General features: G+C 42.2%; 1 protein-coding gene across 2 annotated transcripts in view; it reads left to right on the top strand.

Annotated features, from left to right (window-relative positions):
- Window positions 1-1,930, top strand: part of LOC139022822 (calcium-binding protein 8-like) — a 55,316-nt gene extending 53,386 nt beyond the window's left edge. For both annotated transcript variants that reach the window (XR_011473870.1, XM_070434125.1), the window contains exon 4: window positions 1,826-1,930. The gene's annotated coding sequence lies outside the window, so the exon portion shown is untranslated. The remainder of the gene's footprint in view (window positions 1-1,825) is intronic.
- Window positions 1,931-8,601: the final 6,671 nt, after the last annotated feature.

Below are 8,601 nucleotides of genomic sequence, written 5' to 3' on the forward strand. Positions count from 1 at the left end.
AGCTGAGACAACCACATATCACAGTCAAATATACAAGATACAAACATTCCATTCCAGCTAAACAATGAAAATAGGCTAGCGTTTTGCTAACAACACATTTTCATACACATCTAAAATCTCTGTCAAACTCTTCAATTAAACCTGAAGCAACAATATGTTCATGCCTACTGCAATTCCAATTACTGAAAACAATAACACATGGGTACACATGAAGTTACCATAAGCAATCATTTTTGATGAAAACATTWGAAAAATTGGTGGATAAAGCGTTTTGGAAATAAACCTTCTGTGGAATAATTAGATGTGTCAAAACACTGGATAATTGGAGAAATGTTCAAAACGTTTTTCACCCGTTAGTCTCTTTTTTAGCTTGTATTCTCCACTCAAATGTTTGTTGTTTGTTTTTGTTTTTTTGGGGCAGAATTGCTAGAAAAACTGTAGTGGACTGGTCTCAGGAAGATCAAAAAGTCATAACTGAATGTTCAAAGTTGTGGACTCCTTCCTATTGCCTCTCCACTCCAGATAAGAATGATTAGTGAAACGATTTATCCTCCCCTACTATTAAAGTATACCTGCTGTCAAATTGAAGGTTTGCTTGATATACCGCTTTCGTCTCCTGCTTTGACAAGTTAGAACATCTAGGAGCACCTATCTGTCATGTATTGTACACTCTGAGGTGTGACAGCAATCAATGTATGAGTTCCTGTTGGTTTGGTAGAGGGGGAGGACTGAAGGACCATTTGTCATCTGCGATGCCTTTGAAATTGTCAGTTGATTTTACTTGCTGTGACTGAATGAGGACACCCTGGCCAAGATAAGAAGGGTTGGCTGGATTGTTGTTGCTATTACATCTCTGTCATTACAGTGAGAGATGTTTTCAAAACATCAATTTGTGTTCTGTTCAAAGCAATTTGCCTCAATCTTGTTTCATTTTCTTGTCGATAGACGCAACACAAAAGATCATGGTGATCAAATGGAGGAGGTATCCATAGCCAGGTACATTACCAGATGAATGGGATTTGAGGGTGTTTATTGTGTCTTTGCCAAGCTAGCAGCAAGGTGAATTAGAGACACGTGACACATTCACGGATGGCCATTGATTATTTCTGTTTGAGCAGCAGCTGCAACAGTCCAGCTGATCTCTATAAGATATGGATGGACTCATTGAGTTGATCTGATAATCTGTTCCACTGTCAGAACGATCCCTCAGATTGTTATCCAGCTCAGCAGAATGCCCTTGGTGGATTGCTTAGGAGCTTGTGGTCTTTGTTGGAGATCTCAGTATTGCAATCGCTCCCGTTGCTTTATATAGGGGTGTTATGCTCATAATACATGATGCCTGGCATCAGCTGCTTTTGTTAGGAAGTGTTTTGGTTTAAATCACATCCATCCGTCCATCCATCCAGCCATTCATCCATCCATCATGATAGTTCAGGGGCCCTGACCGCTCTGGCTGCACTGCCTGACTGTCCCCAGTGATGAGGCAGGATGCCACTCTGCATATGCATGGGCACAGAGAGGGACAATCGATGGCATCAAATGTGACAGTGCCAGCGTGACTAAGGAGTTCACCCCCGTCAGGGGAGAGGGAGGAGAGGAGGAGTGAAGGGGCAGATTGAGTTGCCCTGCATGGGCAGCACACAACCTCTTCTGCAGGGAAATTAGGAAGATGAAGGAGGAAGAAGAATAGGTATTGAAGGGAAGGAACACATACTCAAATGAAGACTTGGTATAAAATACAGTTATTGTCCTTTTTACTGATTTGAAATAAAACTTTTTTTGTGAGTAAGACATGTCATACTGTGTGTCTGACTGTGTTTCTTAGGAGACGGGCAGGTGGACTTCGATGAGTTCATGACGATCCTAGGACCCAAGCTCCTGTCGTCTGAAACCAGGGAGGGCTTCCTTGGGAGCACGATAGACAGCATATTCTGGCAGGTAAGGACTTCTCTCTTTTCACCTCTATCTTCTATCACCTTTCCTTTACCAAGCAGTGGCCTGCAATAGCTGCAGCCATGGCCAAGTTGTGCAATAGCTGGCAGTGAAATCGAAGACGTTTATTCATCTTGATTTGCACAATGACGTTCAGTGTAGAGGCAGCAAAGAGTGTAGTGTGTCAGTTCCTGATGGACAGATGTTGTCTTGTCTGGTGGCAGTGCCTTCTGCCTTGGAGATGCTGACAGGACATAATCTATGTGCCATTTGGCCAGATGTTCCTGCACTGAACCATAATGGAGGGGGGAGAGGATGATAGCTAGCGAGGGGTCAGAGTAGTGAGTGGATGACTAAGATGGCATGATTGTGTAATAGAGGGGAACACAATTATAGTGTGTGTGTGTGTGGTCCATCCTATGCTTATAGAGATCAGCTGGACTGTTGCAGCTGCTGCTCAAACAGAAATAATTCATGGCCATCCGTGAATGTGTCACGTGTCTCTAATTCACCTTGCCTGCTAGCTTGGCAAAGACACAATAAACACCCTCAAATCCATTCATCTGGTAATGTCCTGGCTATGGATACCTCCTCCATTTGATCACCATGATCTTTTGTGTTGCGTCTATCGACAAGAAATTAAACGAGATTGAGGCAAATTGCTTTGAACAGAACACAAATTGATGTTTTGAAAACATCTCTCCACTGTAATGACAGAGATGTAATAGCAACACAATCCAGCCAACCCTTCTTATCTTGGCAGGTGTCCTCATTCAGTCCACAGCAAGTAAATCAACTGACAATTTCAAGGCATCGCAGATGAAAATGGTCCTTCAGTCCTCCCCTCTACCAAACCAACAGGACCTCATACATTGATTGCTGTCAACACTCAGAGTGTACAAGCAATATATGACAGATAGGTGCTCCTAGATGTTCTAACTTGTCAAACGTTTTGAATTTTCTCCAATTATCCAGTGTTTTGACACATCTAATTATTCCACAGAAGTTTATTTCCAAAACGCTTTATCCACCATTTTTCTAATGTTTTCATCAAAAATGATTGCTTATGGTAACTTCAATGTGTACCCATGTGTTATTGTTTTCAGTAATTGGATTGCAGTAGGCATACACTATTGTTGCTTCAGGTTTAATTGAAGAGTTTGACAGAGTCTTTAGATGTGTATGAAAATGTGTTGTTAGCAAAACGCTAGCCTATTTTCATTGGTTTAGCTGGGAATGGAATGTTTGTATCTTGTATATTTGACTGTGTATGTGGTTGTCTCAGCTAGCTATCTTAAGATGAACACACTAACTTGTAGTCGCTCTGGATAAGAGCACCTGCTCTAATGACTAAAATGTCACATGTACAGTTTGAAGTCGGAAGTTTACATACACTTAGGTTGGAGTCATTAAAACTCGTTTTTCAACAACTCCCAAAATTTCTTGTTCAAAACTATAGTTTTGGCAGTCGGTTAGGAATCTTACTTTGTGTATGACAAAAGTAATTTTTTTCAACAATTGTTTACAGATTATTATTATTATTATTTCACTTATAATTACAATGTATCACAATTCCAGTGGGTCAGAAGTTTACATACACTAAGTTGACTGTGCTTTAAACAGCTTGGAAAATTCCAGAAATTATGTCATGGCTTTAAAAGCTTCTGATAGGCTAATTGACATCATTTGAGTCAATTGGAGGTGTATTGTGGATGTATTTCAAGGCCTACCTTCAACTCAGTGCTCTTTGCTTGACATCATGGGAAAATCAAAAGAAATCAGCCAAGACCTCAGAAGAAAAATGGTAGACCACAAGTCTGGTTCATCTTGGGAGCAATTTTCAACGCTTGAAGCGCACCACGTTCATCTGTACAAACAATAGTACGCAAGTATAAACACCATGGGACCCGCAGCCGTCATACCGCTCATAAAGGAGATGCGTTCTGTCTCCTAGAGATGAATGTACTTTGGTGCGAAAAGTGCAAATCAATCCCAGAACAACAGCAAAGACCTTGTGAAGATGCAGAAGGAAACAGGTACAAAAGATCTATATCCACAGTAAAACGAGTCCTATATCGACATAACCTGAAGGCCACTCAGCAAGAAAGTAGCCCACTGCTCTTAAACCGCCATAAAAAGCCAGACTACGGTTTGGCAACTGCACATGGGGACAAGATTGTACTTTTTGGAGAAATGTCCTCTGGTCTGATGAACAAAAATAGAACTGTTTGCCATAATGACCATCATTATGTTTGGAGGAAAAAGGGGGACGCTTGCAAGCCGAAGAAGCCCATCCCAACCGTGAAGCACGGGGGTGGCAGCATCATGTGTTGGGGTACTTTGCTGCAGGAGGTGCACTTCACAAAATAGATGGCATTCATGAGGGAGGAAAAATGATGTGGATATATTGAAACAAATCTCAAGACATCAGTCAGGAAGTTAAGCTTGGTCGCAAATGGTCTTCCAAATGGACAATGACCCAAGCATGCTTCAAAGTTGTGGCAAAATGGCTTAGGACAACAAGTCAAGGTATTGGAGTGGCCATCACAAAGCCCTGACCGCTCAATCCTAAAGACAATTTGTGGGCAGAACTGGAAAGCGTTTGCAAGCAAGGAAGCTACAAACCTGACTCAGTTACACCATCTCTGTCAGAAACAAATGTGCCAAATTCACCCAACTTTAATCAGTGTGTTGTGTGTGTTTGTTTGTGTGTGTATGCGTGTGTTTGTGCGTGCATAGTGTGTGCATGTGTGTGCGTGTGCGTGTTAGCGTAAATATGTGCAATACAGTTCATTAAGATGAAAGGAGCAAGGGACCACAGCAACATTTTTACATATAGACAGTTTAGAGACAGATATTGCTACAATGGGACTATGGGATGTGTTAAGTGCTCTTCTGGTGTGTGTTTGGATAGTAGGATCCTTCATGCTTATTTAAAGTGTAAAGTGGAGGTTGTGATATGAAAGTTGGTGCGAATGAGTGCACATTACTGTGTGCATGTAATGTACTGTATGTACATGCACATGTGTGTGCATAATGCTGAATGAGCAACTCATGTCAATGTATTTATATGTTTTGATTATGTAGTCATACTGTGCCTTCGGAAAGTATTCATTACCTTGACTTTTCCACATTTTGTTAGGTTACTGATTTATTCTAAATGTCATTCAATCGTTTTTCCCCCTCATTCAATCTACAACACATACCCCATAATGACAAAGTAAAAACAGGTTTTTAGACATTTTTGTAAAGTATTACAAATAAAACTGAAATATCATATTTAAATAAGTATTCAGACCCTTTACTCAGTACTTTGTTGAAGCACCTTTGGCAGCGATTACAGCCTTGAGTCTTCTTGGGTATGACACTACAAGTGTTACGGATACAAGTATTCTGTTGTATCCTGTGTGTATTTCTTTTCTCTCCTTCTCCCCTACTGACAGGTGACAATCATCATTCCCCAATCAGTCATCAATCAGTCGCTAATTGGAAGAGACCTGCTCCTTTTCCCTTACCAATCACAGTCCCTTTCCCTTGGTTTAAAAACCCTGTCAGTTGTGTTCTCTAGGTTTGATCTCTTTGTGTAAAAATCTCTCTGTAAATGCCATATGTTTGTAGATCTCTTGTGTGGTTTATGATACATGTCACTTTGTCCCCACCTGTGAGTATTGTGTTTGTTATGGTGTTTTGTTTGCTGGTGGGAAAAGGGGGTAACCAAGACAGTTCGCCCATGGGCATCCACTACCCGTAGGTAAACTTTGTTAAAACACTAGTGTAGAACTGGGCGACCACCCACTGTATTTTGGTTAGTTAGCTGTTGGTGAAGTAGGCTAGTCTAGGCTTAGGGGTGTTTGTGGATACTTATTTCTTTCTTGGGTCCAGCTCAGCCCCTTTTTCCTGCCCCCTTTAGCGTGTGTTTAGAAAATAACCCTGAGTGTTTGACGGTAATTAAGTTGTCTGTGGTTTTCGTTCTCACCGTTAACTTTGTCACTGTTACCCTTTGCATGAGTTATGTTACGGGTCCCTTACCATCCCCCCTAGACTGTCGGGCCAAGGGATTCGTAACAACAAGCTTGCACACATGTATTTGGGGAGTTTGTCCCATCTTCTCTGCAGATCCTCTCAAGCTCTGTCAGGTTGGATGGCTGCCGTGTTACGGGCTCCTAACCAATTGTGTGTGTTTGTTTGCGTTATTTGAAACGTATTTTTGTCATAATGTGTCTGCCACTGTCTCTTATGAAAAAAGAGCTCTGGATATCAGGACAGTAATTACTCCTAACATCAGCTGCTCTCGCTGTTTGTTTGTTACCTATGCATAGTCACTTCGCCCCCACCTACATGTACAAATTACATCAATGTCACGTTCTGACAATAGTTCTTGTGTTTTTGCTTGTTTTAGTGTTTGGTCAGGACGTGAGCTGGGTGGGCATTCTAATGTGTGTGTCTAGTTTTCTGTTTCTGTTTGGCCTAATATGGTTCTCAATCAGAGGCAGATGTTTGTGTTGTCTCTGATTGGGAATCATAGATAGGTGGCTTGTTTGGGTTTGTGGTGGTTGTTTCCTGTCTCTGTGTTTTTCTCTGCACCAGAAAGGGCTATTTCGGTTTGCCACGTTTGTTATTTTGTTAGTTGTAAGTGTTCACAGTTTCGTCTTGGTTTTATTAAAGTCATGTTGAACCGAGTACGTGCGTCTTGGTCCGATCCCTGCTACACCTCCTCGTCAGACGAAGAGGAGGCTGCCGTTACAATCAACTAGCCTGTACCCCGGCACACTGACTCGGTACCGGTGCCCCCTGTTATAGCCTTGTTATTCTATTTGTGTTACTTTGTATTACTTTTTATTTAGTTCTTACTTGGTAAATATTTTCTTCTGCTTGAACTGCAGTGTTGGTTAAGGGCTTGTAAGTAAGCATTTCACAGTAAAGTCTACACTTGTTTTTATTCAGGCGCATGTGACAAAGTTTGATTTGATATTATCCACGTCAAATCATTGGATAATAAAATGGAAGTGGCTGAACGACGACATGAATAACATACAGCTGGCTGGGTTTTCGGTCCATCGGCCAGATAGAACAGCTGTGGCGGTCTGTGGGGTGGCAGTCTGTGTTTATTTGTAAATAACAGCTGGTGCACGAAATCTAATATTAATAAGGAAGTCTTGAGGTTTTGCTCACCTCGGTAGAGTATCTCGTGATAAGCTGTAGACCACACTATTATTTACCAAGAGTTTATCTATATTTTTCGTAGCTGTCCATTTACCACAACTTGATGCTGGCACTACAACGGCACCCAACGAGCTGTATAAGGCCATAAGCAAACAAGAAAATCCTCATCCAGAGGCAACGCTCCTAGTGGCCGGGGACTTTAATGCAGGGAAACTTAAATCTGTTTACTCGTTTCTATAAGCATGTTACATGTGCAACAAGAGGAAAAAAACTCCAGACCACCTTTACTCCACACACAGAGACGCATAACAAAGCTCTTCTCTCGCCCTCATTTGGCCAATCTGACCATAACTCTATCCTCTTGATTTCTGCTGTACAAGCAAAAGTAACAGCGACTCGCTCAATAAGGAAGTGGTCAGATGACAAAGATGCTAAGCTAGAGAATGTTTTGCTACCACAGACTGGAATATGTTCTGGGATTCTTCAGATGGCACTGAAGAGTACACCACAGTCACTGCTTCATCAATAAGTGCATTGATGACGTAGTCCGCACAGTGACCGTACGTACATACCCCAACCAGAAGCCATGGATTACAGGCAAACATCCACAACTGAGCTAAAGGGTAAGAGGTGCGCTTTCAAGGAGCGGGGTAACCTCGGATATTAAAGAGTCGCTGGGCGTTTACCGTATAGCATCACGACAAAAGACGTTCTTTGTTCTTGTTTTTGCGTTTATCTAGGATCTCGGGGAAGACGACTTTGCGGAATACAAGGAACCGGACGGGGGAGGGAAACAATGGTGCACTGACACGTAGGTGAACAAAGTTAAAAATGTACACATTAACGGGACTAAGTAACATGAGCCCTACCCAACACGATGAAGCTTACATAAGAACCCATCTACCGATGCACAATCCATGCCTCGACTATAAACAGCAAGTCAATACAGGATAAGATTGGAATCGTACTAACACCGACGTTGACACTCGTGATTGGCAGGGCTTGGCAAGCTATTATGGACTTAAAAGGAAGCAGCAGCTGCAAGCTGCTCAGTGAACAAGACTATGCTCGCTTGAGGCAAGCAACCTGGAGGCATGCATGAAAGCATCAGCTATTCCAGCACGAAGTGTGTTCATGCTCTCCGTAGCCGATGTAAGAGCCTTTAAACAGGTCACATTGACAGATTACCAGGAACGTTAAGGTACTCCGAGCAGCACTGACCAACTAGGCATGTCTTTACACTGACATTTATCAACCTTATCTTTGACCGAGACTGTAAATAACAACTGGTTTCCAGCAGCACCACGGTCCTGTACCCAAGAACACTAAGAGTAACCACCTAGAATGACTACGACCGTAGCACTCACGTCTGTAGCCGTGGAAGTGCTTTGGAAACGCCTGTCAGTGGCTCACATCCAACAACCATTATCCCAGAACCCATAGACCCACTCCAATATTGCATACCTCCCCTACAGATCCACAGATGAGCCATGCTCTATGCAGCTC

The sequence above is a fragment of the Salvelinus sp. IW2-2015 genome, linkage group LG22 (genome assembly GCF_002910315.2).
Source record: "Salvelinus sp. IW2-2015 linkage group LG22, ASM291031v2, whole genome shotgun sequence".
Taxonomy (NCBI): domain Eukaryota; kingdom Metazoa; phylum Chordata; class Actinopteri; order Salmoniformes; family Salmonidae; genus Salvelinus; species Salvelinus sp. IW2-2015.